At 47.5% G+C, this 13,958-nt stretch overlaps 1 protein-coding gene and 1 long non-coding RNA gene across 2 annotated transcripts in view; one reads left to right on the top strand and one right to left on the bottom strand.

Moving 5' to 3' along the window:
* The window catches only part of TIAM1 (TIAM Rac1 associated GEF 1), a 193,556-nt gene extending 191,998 nt beyond the window's left edge, over window positions 1–1,558 (bottom strand). The window contains exon 1 of the mRNA XM_071754695.1: window positions 1,380–1,558. The gene's annotated coding sequence lies outside the window, so the exon portion shown is untranslated. The remainder of the gene's footprint in view (window positions 1–1,379) is intronic.
* Window positions 1,559–10,317: 8,759 nt separating this feature from the next.
* Window positions 10,318–13,432, top strand: LOC139801029 (uncharacterized). Its single transcript, XR_011728043.1, has 2 exons — window positions 10,318–10,411; window positions 13,260–13,432. It is a non-coding gene; the product is annotated as an uncharacterized lncRNA (long non-coding RNA).
* Window positions 13,433–13,958: the final 526 nt, after the last annotated feature.

Here is a 13,958-nt window from a genome sequence, read left to right as displayed (position 1 = left end):
TCAAAATCCCACAGGACCGTCCCATCCATGCAGGCTCATCAGGGAGCAGCAAGGACAACCTTTACAGGCAATCCAATAAGCAATACTCTGCCCGAACAAGGCAGCTTTTGCCCAGGCGAAGGCAGACAGAGGTTGCACAGGGACAGGACTCAGCAGAGGGGCTCTAACAGCTGCCGATCCAGGAGGGGTGGGAAGGAAGTTGCTTCCTGCAGGATTGGGCCCTGAGAGCTAAGGTGAAGGAGGTCTCATTTGCCCTTGTTCAATAATTTATATCACAGAACTGAAGTGTCATTGAAATTCACAGAAGTGTTTTAATAATACAGGAAGGGGAAAAGATGCTCTAATCACACATTAGGCACCCAGGCAATCACTCCGTAGATTTCAGCCTCCCCTAATTTATTCCAATACATTTTTAAATCAGAATTTGATACATAGCCGAATGATTAACAAGTCACGAGTACTACCTATTTCCTAGCTCCAGCCAGTTTTCACTAGTCCAGAGTCCTCTGACTACCGCAGGGAAGAGGAAGCATGACTGAAGGGCCGACGAGGAATGGACAGGCGATTTCTCCCAGCGCTTCCCCTTCAAACGTGGTAGGTACTGAGCTGCGCGCTGGAATTCCGCACCCGTTCCTGCAACTCTATTGAAGATCGCGTTCGTGCCAGAGCTTCCCGGACCGTCCCTAACTCCAGCAAGGGCAGCGCGGGCTGGCTGTGCCCTGCCCGCAGTGACCTCAGGCCAAAACACACTCCCCGTACCTGTCACACGCTCCTTCATTCCACGTTCCCTAAGGGACACCCCGGCTGCGTCCCCGCACCCTGGCCGGCATGGCTCCCCCGTGGCAGCAGCATCACCCGGCGGGCAAGGGACCCGGCGGCCGCTTCTGTCCAGCACCGGCTGCTGGGGGTCTCCGGGGGGAAGCCGAGAAGGGAAGGCGACAGTCCCAGCGTAGCCCCCCTGAGGGGCAGCGGAGACATGCGAGGCGCAGGACCGGCTCTCCCGAAAACTGGATGCCGCAGGATCGGCTCCGGATCGGCGCAGCGGCGGGGCTAGACCCCGGCGAAGACACGGGTATCACGGCGGGGCCGACCCCCGAGCCGCCGAGGGGAGCGGCGCTGGCTGCCGGCCGCCCGCACCGCGAACAAAAGCGGGGCCCGGCGGGCCGGGCGCCCACCCGGCGGTAGCAGGGAACCGCGACCGCAGCCCCCCCACACACACCCTGCCCGGGCCCCACGGTGCGGACGGCGGCGGCGGAGGGGCTGCGAGCCGGGCCGCGGTGCCGCGCAACAACCCCGGCGCGGGGCGCTCCGCCAGGGCGCAAGAGCATGAGAGGGTTACCGTGAGTAGGGGACGGGGGTGCGATCCGCCGCACACTCACCTGCCGCGGCTGGGCTCAGCACCGGGAGATCACCATCACCATTATCATCACCATCGCCGCCGCCGCCGCCGCTGCCGCTGCCGCCGCCGCTGCTTCTGCTGCTGCCACCGCCGCCGCCGCCCGCCCAGGGAGCTGCCGCCCGCCACCGCCGCCGGGCGCCCGCGGCCGCCGCTCAGAGCGCGCAGCCACCAATAGGCGCCGCTGCCATATTGTTACTGCCGCCGCTGCGAGGGGCGGCGCCGGCGGCCGCCTTGGAAACCGTGGCCCATTAGCTGGGCGGCGAGTCAATCCGGGGCATGCGAGCCAATGGGAGGCTGCGGCGGCGAACAGCGGGGCGTTCGGAGTTGGAATGTTGTGTGACAATGGCCCACGCGGCTCCCAGGCGGGAGGGGAGGGGAGGGGAAGGGCCGCTCCCCGCGGGGACCAACCCCGCTCCCGGGACCAACTCCCCCTTTCCCCTCATACCCCTACGCACCGCGGAGCCCGCAACAAAAGCGGACGATTGGGGGAGTGCGGGCCCGCTCGCCGCTCGGGAGAGCCCGGCCTTTCCGGGCGGTGGAGGCGGGAGTGTAAGGAGAAGCGAGTGGGATTGGCTACGGGCTGTGGGGGGAGTTCGACTCCGAAGTCAAACCGATTTGTGAGGCGGTGAGGAAGAAAATTATTGAGGTGAACGTTATTAAGGTGCTGGAGCAGATCCAGAGAAGAGCAAGGAGGCTGTGAGGGGGTCCAGCACAAGTCCCGTGAGGAAGGGCTGAGGGAGCTGGGGGTGTTCAGCCTGGAGAAGAGGAGGCTCAGGGGAGACCTCATCACTCTCTACAACTCCCTGAAAGGAGGGGGTAGCCGGGGGGAGGGAGGGGGTCGGTCTCTTCTCCCAGGCAGCCATCAGTAAGACAAGAGGGCATGGACTTAAGCTCTGCCAGGGGAGGTTTAGGTTGGATATATAGGAAAAAATTCTTCACAGAGAGGGTGATCAGGCATTGGAACGGGCTGCCCAGGGAGGTGGTGGATTCTCTGTCCCTGGAGGTTTTTAAGAAGAGACTGAATGTGGCACTCAGTGCCATGGTCTGGTAACCACAGTGGCAGTGGATCAAGGGTTGGACTTGATGATCTCAGAGGTCCTTTCCAACCCAGATGATTCTGTGACTCTTTGAGGAGTAGTTCCCCTCATGGCTCCTGACGCCTCTCTGGCTGCACTGTCCCCTTCAGGGAAGGAGGTTCCTGACACCAACGAGGGGGTCAGGAGCTTTGAGGGGGACAGTTCCTCTCTGCCTCACAACTTGGTTGTACTTTGAGGGTGTCAGGAGCCACGAGAGTACGGTGCCTGATTGGACTTCGAGGGAGTCAGGCACCTTTTTATGGTTTCCAACCCTCTCAGAGTTCCCTGGAGCAGTGCTGAGCTTTACTAGTCTCTCCCTCCTTCCCTTTCACCACCACATACAAGGAACCAGTGCCCATTGGTGGCACCAAATCTTTCTTCTGGGCCTTACCCACCCTTGCTTCCCTCGCTGCTGTTCTGTTTCACTTTCCCCTTCCTTCTCTGGCGTTTCCCAGAAACACCCAAGTCCAATAGCCACATGCATGGCTCAGAGATGCAGAGTGCAATAGCTTTCCCCCTTGCCCACCCACTCCTTCGCTGTTTCTGCAGCTGAAGATTTTGAGGGAATTTCATTGCTTTCACTTTGTGTCACGCACACAAAATCTGAGGGGATATGAGGACGCCAAAGAGCACCTTGTCACAAGCATTGCCCCAGCTGCCAAAGCATTGTTTGTTTTTGTGTGTGTTTTTTTTTAAAGTAATGACTCAGCTCAAATCTGGCTAAGTACATTTTAAAATGCATTAATAAATAAACATGAACTGTGTCTTAACTGAAAGTGTTTTACAAAACCTGCCAAACTACACAAGTTGATTTTTAAACACAAAAAGGTGGAACCACCTCCCCGTTAACTTTGAAAGTTAAGGTGGGGAAATCCAAATTAATCATAGTTGTTAATCTAAATGCTTGGATGTGTATTGAATCTGTACACATATTTTTTATCAAGTACAGAATATTTGTTTTTAAATACTGTGTATTTTTTCTACCTTTAAAAACAAAATCCTTTAAAAATTCAAAGGATTAAGAATCTCAGCTCTTGCTAATCACTATGTTGCTTATAAATCAAATCCAAATATAAAACATTGGTTTTCTTCATCAATCCATTGATTAATTAATGGCAGGTTTTAAATGGCAATACCGTGCCAAGCACTTTAGTCAAAGTATTTAATCAGCAAGATTAAATGCAGGTCCTTTCCTGACATTGATTTTTAGGTAAAATTCCCCACTGTTCATCCAGGAGGTCTTATAAAAATTTGATAGTGTGCTACAGCCCCAGATTAGAAAAGTTCAGCTAGACAAGTGGCCACTCAGAATAATCGTACAAGCCCAAGTGAGTGACAGCTACCCCAGGTGTGCCATTTATTTTGTAGCCCACAATCAGTAGCATAACTCAATACCAGATCTTCAAGATATCTATCAGTTTATAAAGCTTATTGGCAAATGTCTCTCATCAGACTGCGAGCTGCACATCAAAATCTCCTTGAGCCATCCTAGCCCCATATGGGACTGCTGCACCTCCTACAATGCCCCATCCCAGGAGGACAGCTCTGGCCCTTGGCCACCTTAGCCATTCAATTGTGTGGCCAGCAGGAACAGGCCAGTGATTGCCCCCTTGAACTCAGCACTGGTGAGGCTGCACCTCGAGTACTGTGTTCAGTTTTGGACTCCCCCCATACAAGAAGGACACTGAGGTGCTGGAGTGAGTCCAGAGAAGGGCAACAAAGCTGGTGGAGGGTCTAGATCCCAAAATTCACATGGAAAGTGTCTGAAGGAACTGGGGTGTTTTATTCTGGAGAAGTCGAAGTTCAGGAGAGACCTTATGGCCCTCTACAGCTACCTGAAAGGAGGCTCTAGCAAGGTGGGGGTTGGTCTCTTCTCCCAAGTAACTAGCAACCAAAGAAGAAATTACTTCAAATTGCACCACGGAAGGTTTAGATGGGATATTAGGAAAAATTTCTTCACTGCAAGTGTTATCAAGCATTGGAACAGGCTGCCCAGAGAAGTGGTTGAGTCACCCTCTCTGAGAGTAGTTAAAGGATATGTAGATGCAGTGTTTTGGGACATGGGACAGGGGTAGTGATCAGCAGTACGAAGCCTGGTTGGAGGTCAATAATCCCAGGGATCAATACTGAGTCCAGTTCTGTTCAGCATCTTCAATAATGATCTGGATGATGTGGCATCATGTACCCTCATCAAGTTAGCAGGTGACACAGAGCTGTGAAGAGTGACACAAATAGGGAGATGAGCTGCCATTCAGAATGACCTGGACAGGCTGGAGAAAGTGGCTGACAAAAACTGTGTGAAGTTCAGCAGGGGGAAGCACTAACTCTTGCACCTGAGGAAGAACAATCCTGTGCATCAGTTTATTCTGGGGGTCATCCAGCTGAAAAGCAGCTTGGCAGAAAAGAACCTCATACACTTGCACAAAAGCAGCAAAAACTACCCTGGGCTGCATTATGCAGAGCATTGCCAGCAGGTCAAGAGAGGTGATCCTTCACCCTTATTCAACACTGGTGAGGCCACACCTGGAGCACTGTGTCCAGTTCTGGACTCCTCAGTACAAGAGAATGGCAGACACTCCAGCAAAAAGTGATGAAGATGATGAAGGGACTGCAGCACATGTCCTGTGAGGACAAGCTGAGAGATCTGGGACTGTTCAGCCTGGAGAAGGCTCAGGGGATCTCATCAATGCCTAGTGCCCTTGAAGGGAGGGTGCAAAGAAGACAGAAGACAGGTTCTTTTCAGTGGTGCCCAATGACAGGACCAGAGGCAATAGGCACCAACAGAAACACAGGAGGTTTCCTCTGAACATCAGGAAACACTTTGTCTTTGAGAGTGACTGGCCACTGGCACGGGTTGCTGAGAGAGACTGTGGAACATCTTGAGGATGCTAAAAAGCTCTCTGAACTAACAGCTGGCCCTACTTGAGCAAGAGGATGGAGCAGATGCCCTCTAGAGCTTCCTTTCAACATCAGCATTCTGTGACTTTTGGGCCAAATCCTATGTACCCTGGCCTCCCTCTACTCCTTCAGTTATATGCATCTGCTCCACTTTGGACTCTTTATGCCCAATGTGTGCCTCATTTGCACCCTCTGCCTTTGGCCATAAGTGCAACCTGGGTGCTGAGCAGGTGTGAGTCACTGGCTCAGCCAAGGGGGACCAGGAAATGCTCTTTTGTCATCATGAGCCAGCTAGTTTGGTTGATCTGCTGTCTCACCAGGCAGGTGTGTCTGACATGGCACTGATTTATTTCTGTATATCCTGCAGTCTAGGAGCAACTCCATTCATGTTGCAGGCAGCTCCAAAAACCCCAGGGAAAATCTGCTCCCCTTGGTTAGTAAACTATGCTTGGCTTCTCAGCCAACGTCTGGGCACACTTGAGACACAACAACTTGTGAATCTTTAGGGCCTGAGAGCCTGGATATTTGTTGTATATTTAATTATAGTTGTAACCCAAATATTATTTGCTGTTTTGGAAAACTTGTAGTGATAGGGAAGAGGCATGGTTAAAAAAAAAAAAAAAAAAAAAAAAGGGGGGGGTGGGGGCAGGGGCAGAGAACATCATTCCAATCTTGATCAAGGTGAAGTTACCAAAGGCAGCAGCAGATCCTCCATGCAACATGACTGCTTTGCCCAAATGGTTGAGGAAGGCTGTATCACCGCCTAGGTTTGGTCAATCCCATCCAGCAGCAGACTACTTGGATGATGAGCCATCCTTGCAGAGCAAGGACAAGGAACCAAGTGCTTCCAATTCTGCAAAGAAAAGCCAGAATTAAGCTGAGCTTGCTAAACTGCCTATGAGTTACAAATGCGACTACGAAGCTGCTACCACCCCACGTGGTAAGCAAAGCAATATAGAGAAGTTTCACTGAAAAGAGCTGGAGGGAATAGAGAAAAGCAGAGAGAAGAGTTGATGTATTTTAAGGAGGGATGGAGAAGGCCATATGGTGCAGAAGATCTTTATTCCATGGAGCATCAGTGGCATCAGTGGGACTGTAAATTACAGGAAAGTAAATTTGGAAGGGATCTCTGGGATCCTGTAGACCCATCTCCTGCTAGTGTGATTTTCAGCAGCTGTCCCAGAACATGTGGAAACTGAAAGTGCCAGAGGGATTGACTTACAGGTGACATCTACCATCAGACCCAATCGGGGAACATTTCTATTCCCTCCTGTCTGAGGGAGGAGGGGATCAGCCCTGCACCAAACCAACTCCAAGCATCCACTTCATCGCTTCACTCTACAGATACTCACGTGAGCAGCAGCAAGGAAAAAAGGGGCTCAGAGGCTGAACCCCCTCCAGGGACTGTTTTTATCTGTGGTAGAGAAGCCTGTGGTGCACATCAAACAGCAGCACAGGAGAAATGCCCCCCCCCTTCCCTTAGATAGCCCTGCACACGCCGGACGCTGCTCCCTCGGTCCGGCACATGTGGGCAGGCGGCTGCGTCCAGGCAGACCTGGCTGTGCAGCTGGGGCTTTATGGAAGCTAATGTATGCATATTTTTAAGTAATCCCACTTCATCAGGTACTTCTCCAGGTCTTCAGCATATAACAAGTGAAATCCATTAGTCATCTGACAGTTCTAGTTATTCTGCATGTCAAGTCCTATCTCTTCATTTATATATCCAGACTGTTACGGCAAACCTGTGTGCTATTTGTTCCCCTGCACCTACTCAGTGCTAATTTAAGAGTTGTTATTTTTGGCTTGCGATGATTGAGTGCATAAAAAGTTCCATTTCCTCAAAAAAAATTTTTTAGAAGGAAGGAGAAAGCAGGACTGAGCAGAAAACTCCCTTTGCTGAACACTATTTGCCCAACATCAGCAAACTTTGTTTTCAGGTAATGCAGCAGAAGTAAAGCATCTTCCTGTGAGGATTCTATCTGAATTTATGAACTGTGAAAAACATAGTTGTTTTTGACAGAGGCAGAAAGAAGTAGCTCGATCAGAAAAAAAATCAACTTGGCAATTCACAATGAACAGAGTATAACTTATAGCAAGCATGGTAATTCTGTGATTGAAAACACGAAATAGAATTTGCTTATTGAAGAATATGTATGAGTGAGGAAAGCTCAAAAACAAAGTTCTGTTTCCACTCCAGAATTTCTTTGTCCATTTGTAAAATTAATTATCTGAAAATAAAGTATTTTTCTCTTTGTAATGCATGTTTTGATATTTTTCCTCTGCACAAAAGAATGCTCTTATTCCTGAGCAGTGCAATCATGTACCTGAGAGACAGGAATGGCAGAGGACATTTCAAGTTGAAAAATTGAAAAAGGGGTTTAAAATTCAGAGAAACTGTTCTCTGAAAAATAGTTACAGTGTGTTACCAGCCTCTCCTTTGAAGGATGTGCTGTTACATGCATGTAAGCTGACATTTTATGTCCTGCACATAGCTAGCATCAGGATTGCTTACCACTGAAGTCCTAACCATGCTATCAAAATTGGATTGAATTAGGACTTATTCTGTATTGGCAAACTTCATAACTTCTACTTATTTTTATGGCAGTTTTGCCATAGCTTGAAAAATATGCTCACCACAGCCCAGAAGCTGTTGCCTTCTCTTTTTTTTGGAAACGAAAGTAACGATGTAATAATGGAGGATCTTTCTGGCTTTTAAATCAAAGTAAGTCAGGCTGGTTCCAAGACCCTGAACTCCATACATAAGAAGGAGCTATCCTTGCTTAGTATCCCTTTTAGCAAGGATGGTCTGCTTCCATGAATGCCCCTTGAAGAAGATCTTCCAGGCCATTGCATGCTTCAAAAATTCTAATAACATTATAATAATATAAAAATATAAAAAGCAGGGAACTGATTTGTTTGTGTGGGGTTTTTTTGTTTGTTTGTTTGGTTTTGTTTTGTTGGGTTTTTGTGGCTTTTTTTTCAGACAGTATTTTTCAGAATGATTTTCAAGCTGCAACAAGGCTAATAGTAAAATCACATCCTCACACATCTAGGATTTTGTAAAAGAGGAGATGCATTTGATGAATTATTGTTCACCTTAGCCTCTCTTTTGAAAAATGCTGTTGTCTGTGTGCACTGCCAGTTGCAAGTGAAGTGCTATGTAAAATCACAAAGTACTTAGGATAATGGCAAAGCCTGAGCTTTCCCGGGGCTATGATTGCTCATGTCATAAGGACCTGTATGGGGAAGACAATAGCCCTTGCTTCCAACCCCCATTTTGTTGTTTGTTTGTGGTATTAAAGGGTTTGTTTCAATGTCATTGCTAATTTATGGATAAAGAATGCATCTCTGGAAAGCCTGTAGGAGAGGGGTGGTGGTGGGGGGGAAGGACCATAATTGAAAATATTTATCTCTTGTTGGATTAGTTTAACCCACACATGTAAACCTAAGCAAAATCTGTTTTATTGCATTAGCCTTTTACTGCTGGAAACTTGGCCTTGGCCCCAATGTAGGTCACAGACAGAAAATCATTTACTGTCCTTCACTAAATCCCAAAGGGAGCATTTGCCCTCGCAACCACCTCCCTGAAATCCCAGCAGGCTTTGTTCTGGCTTTTGCCTTTGTGAAAGGAACCATAAGGAATCCATGAAGGCTGGAAGAGGGCAGAATAGGAATGTCGGACTTTGTGGCAGTGTTGTCCTCTTCTACTCTTCCAGCTGCAAACAAACTAACACAGAGGTATGAAATAAAACATCTGAAACTCATGTGCTGAGGAAGTGAGTCACAATCTCACAGGGATCACCTGGAACATCAAGGATGCATTTTAAGAGGACAGAAATAACAAAAATTTTGAAAGCTAAATGCAAGAGGACCTGACAATATTAATTGGTTAATCAATCTCACTCCATCTCTTAGGATGCAGCTTGATACTACATCTAAGCCACTCTAGACAGCAAATGACAGAGGCAGTGTTGGTCCTCCTCCCTCACTGCTTGTCTTGCAGTACCTGATCCTGCAACTCGCAAGCGAGGTCACCCAAAAATGAACCCTCCAAACCCAAGATCTCAACTTTCTCTAGGTCTAGCTCCCTGAGCAGGCTGGAAGGATGGACAGGTGGATGCTGTCAACAGCAAAAAGGCAAGGAGAACTTTCCATTGGCAGATAGCTGGTTTAGCTATAATATAAGGTGTACAGCAAGTAGTGGCATGAACAGCAGTATTGGTGCAGCAAAAGGAGGTGGTGAAGGTAGGACTGAGCAGGGAAAGAGGAGAGGAGCCAGAAGACACTCAAGGTGATGTTACCATTGAGAAAAGCACAGCCTAAGACCACAGCTCAGTTTTCTTCAGGGACAGGCAGTTTGGTTTGGTGCCAGGTGGTTTGTTTGTTTGGTTGGTTGTTGTTGGTTTTTTCCCCACAAGATCCATCTATACTGTGGAGAAACAACAGCTTTTGATACACAAGGTCACCCTCCCTCCTGAAACAGAAGCAAAACTTTTCATTTTAAGAATAAACTGAGATTACTTGTTCTGTGTTTAGTTTAATTGTGTTAATCAGCTGGACAATTTGAGAACATATTTAGCCAGGTCATGTGAAGTGCTCACAAGGGAGAGGTGACAGGAGAGGTAGGTAATAATTCTTGTGGAATAGTGAGGTGTTAGTATGGGGAGCATCTATAATATATCTTAAAAGTTAGTATTTTCTTAACAACTGAGATGTCTTTATAGCCAGTAGGTATGTTAATTCCATATTCACTTTTTTAAGGTGTTTTGTGTATTCCTCTGAGCATCTGCTTCATACAAAATGGCCCATGTGGGACATGTTTCTCTGCAGGCTGTTAGTAGGAACTCATTCCAGTGCTTGCCCGGTTCCACCACGCTATTTCTTCAAGGGCAGCAGTGCCCTGAGTGGTGTGGACACCCGTCTGGTGCCCCATGTACGTGCTGCTTCCTGACTGCTTTTCTGGCTGGGGATGTGCAAGGGCAAGTTCTGCAGCTGGTGATGGGGGAGGACTAGGGAAGAGCTCGGATGAGTAATTCAGGTGAGGCACTGACGTTCTGCAGCGATGATGTCCAAGAAATACCTGTCTGCGTCATAAGGATGGATTTTAAGGAGTCATTTTGTCTCGAAATGGTATTACTCAGCTTTTAAGTATGTGAGGTCCTACAGAGGTAGCCTTCAGTGCTTCTGATGGCTTGCTCTGTAGCATCATCTGGTGGGAGCAGCAGGGAAAAACAACTCCTCCGGCACCTCTCATTCGTGTGTACTCCATTACTGAAGTACCTCATAACCTCTCTGCCTATTTTCCTTCTCCCCACCTCTACTTCTCCTCTAATTAAGTTATTTCTCCTACAGTGACTGTAGTCACAGGGAAAACTCGAGGAGTACTTGATTCAGGTGACTCTGAAAGATTGCTGGTCCCACAACTGGCACTGTGTGAGATTTGACATGTGGTAGAGGGTCAGCAAAGGTCATCTTATCATCCTATCATTGAACTTTTTTGAAGAGTTGTGTAGGACTTCTACACCTCAGAAGTTTCACACAGTCCTCAGTGAGGGCCATAGATCACATTGTTATTGTTATTGTTATTGTTATTATTGTTGTTGTGTTGTTGTTGTTACTGTCATTGTATTATTATTATTATTGTTATTGTTATTATTATTATTATTACTATTACCTTTTTTATTATGGCTCTTCACACAACTCAGCACTTCATGGGTCTCTTCAACTTGGAGAAGAATAAGGGGTGACCTCATCAATGTTTATAAATATGTAAAAGGTGAGTGCCAGGAGGACAGAGTGAAGCTTTTCTCAGGGGTGACTAACAACAGGACAAAGGGCAATGGTTATAAACTGGAGCATAGGTGGTTCCATATAAATATAAAGAAGAATTATTTCACCGTGAGTGTGCCAGAGCACTGGCACAGGCTGCCCAGGGAAGCTGTGGAGTCTCCTTCCCTGGAGACATTCAAACCCCACCTGGACACATTTCTGTGTGACCTCCTGTAGGTGACCCTGCTCTGGCAGGGGGGTTGGACTTGATGATCTTTGAGGTCCCTTCCAACCCCTAACTTTCTATGATTTCTATGATTCTGTCAACTGAGAACGTGGGTTCACCTCCAACTTAAGACACAGCTTAACAAGTAGTTAGGCAGATCAGATACCTCATGCTTGGAGCAGTTGGCCCAGGCATTTGCAAGTACAGTCCCTTTGGAAGGACATGGTCTTGAAAGGGATGTGACCTGGTGAGGATGTGACCTGGTGAGGATGCACGGGAAGGTGAAGGATGAGATGGTATAAAAGACATCTTCTTGTATAGGTATCTCACCTAAACTGGTGACTCTAGGCCACTGTGGAAAAGTGGGGTGGTTCTCTAGTGCTAACTCAGCTTCCAACATATGCTGGCAGGAGAAGAGTTTATGATTTATAGGGGCTTGGAACAGGACTGCTGCTTTGACTCTGGGGCGGAGGCTTTGACTTGTGTCATGTTTCAGTGGCAGGAGAGCCCACCACAACCACCGAATGGGTGGCTCCAGCTCTGGAAGGGAGGAAGGTCCCAAAGTTACCACTGTCATTTTGGGCTATGCTTGCACTGCTGGACGGAAGAAAAGCAAGAATTCCTAACCTAGCAGCTAAACAGCACATTCCCTGCGCACGGCTACAGGCAAGCCTGCTCTGTTAGCAAATTTGCCTTGGAGAGGTTGATTGAAATGATCTAAAACACTGACCTAATAATTACTCAGTGCAGCTAATCAGGAATCCAGTTCTTGAACTTAATCCCAACTGTGGACATACCTTCTGTCTTCTTAAGGAGCTATGGACAAAAGTGCTACCCTGCAAGGACTCTTACAAGCCAGACTATGTGCTGTTAAGACTTGGGGGAAAAGGCAAAAAGCAGGTGAAACCATAAACCAAGTTAGCTTCTCCAGAGGTGCATCCTCCAGGATGATGCCAAGATGGGACAGTTTTAAACACCCCTTGACTTTGGGGAATTCTAGATTTTTTGAGTTTTCTGTCTGGACCCTAGAGCTCCAAGATGCCTTGATGTAGGCAATTTGTCAATGCAGTCCTGGACAGCTCAGGAATCGAGAAGCATATGGGCTGAGAGCATACCCATACATCCTGCCCTCACCTGCTGTGGTAGATGTTAGATCCCACCTCAGAGGGGACCAGAAGGTGTTGCTGAACACTTGTGCCTATTGATTTATTCTCATTAGTTCCATTATTTCTGTTTACACAAGCAGTCTCGCTATCCTACCATAACTCAACCCCGTCAGGCTAATGCAGATGGTAAGTCACTCTGCCCTCTGATTCCAGCAAACTGCTTGTCCCTGATGGGTGTTTGTTTTTCTCCTACACAAACTACGGCCTGTGTCTGTGATGGAAGTGGCTCTGTGCCAAGCACAGCACATATGACCAATCATAAAAGCATTGCAATCGCAGGGTTTGGCTGAGCAGGGGGTAAAGGGAAGGCAAAAACCTTGGAGGCTCCTCTTGGAATTCAGGCCCTGAAGTGTTAAGTGGTCACCAGCACTGCCCCTGAGCCCTTTCATTACTAAATCTCATTATGGGATTAGCTCGTCTCGGTCCCTGGCATTTTGGTCTCATTTTTTAAGTGGGGTGGATTGTTCAGTGGCCTGTGTAATTGGGAAATGGTATGTTGGAGGAGGCAGGTATTGCCTAAATTGATATTCCCATTTCATCCATGCAAGGGGGGTTCTGTTACATGGGGGCTGCTATGTTCTCTACTTCTCTCTGTCCTGATGAGGTCCTACATGTTGCCAAAGGGTAAGAAATCACATTCTGCCATTTTAATGAAGCCGCTGGCATATTAGAAAAACTCACAGAGTATCTCTGTGCCATTCACTTTGAAAGCTTTTTTTCCCCAGACAGACCACGTGAACATTACAGACCAGTTCAATGTTCTGCAATGGATGGATTTACCCCCTGCAAGCAAGTCCTTATGCCCCTTGTTTTTATTACAGTCTGGTGTAAGATGTCATATAAAGATCTTCTCTGTGTCCCCAGAGGAATTAGAACAATCATTTGTAAGAACATGAAAGCTTCCTGGTCTCTTTTCAGACTAGTTTCCAACCTCTGTGAGGCAGATTCTCCCTTGCAGAAAACTATCAGCTATCTTCGCCAGGTACTGTGGGATAAGGAAGGAGGTTTTTTTTTTACATAGTTTATATCGTCACGTAGCCAAAGATTCACCAAGGTTTCCAAATTACAAACCTAATTTAAAGATGACAAGTTTATTTTTGTTGAGTTGACAAGCATACAGAATTTCTTCTTTTTGCTTCCTCAGACCCCTCACCCACAAATCTTAATGGTATCAAAGCATATCCATGAGACAGTTATGTCTTATCCAAGTCCTGCTTTTGCCGGATGGTCTGAGCCTGGAATCTGTACAAAACAGGATTAGACATGAAGCACGTGAGTTTGGCAAAGGGATGTACTGGGAGGAGGGCAATAAGGAGCTACCACAGCAGTTCCTGTTTAACAGAGTAAGGACCATCTTCTTGAAATGTTCCTTTTAGGTCTTTTTTTAATTGAAACAGACTGATCTCTGCACTAACTGGGAGTTA

The sequence above is a fragment of the Heliangelus exortis genome, chromosome 1, assembly GCF_036169615.1.
Source record: "Heliangelus exortis chromosome 1, bHelExo1.hap1, whole genome shotgun sequence".
NCBI lineage: Eukaryota > Metazoa > Chordata > Aves > Apodiformes > Trochilidae > Heliangelus > Heliangelus exortis.
The sequence above is the reverse complement of the archived record's forward strand: the minus strand, read 5'-3'. Positions and strand labels throughout refer to the sequence as shown.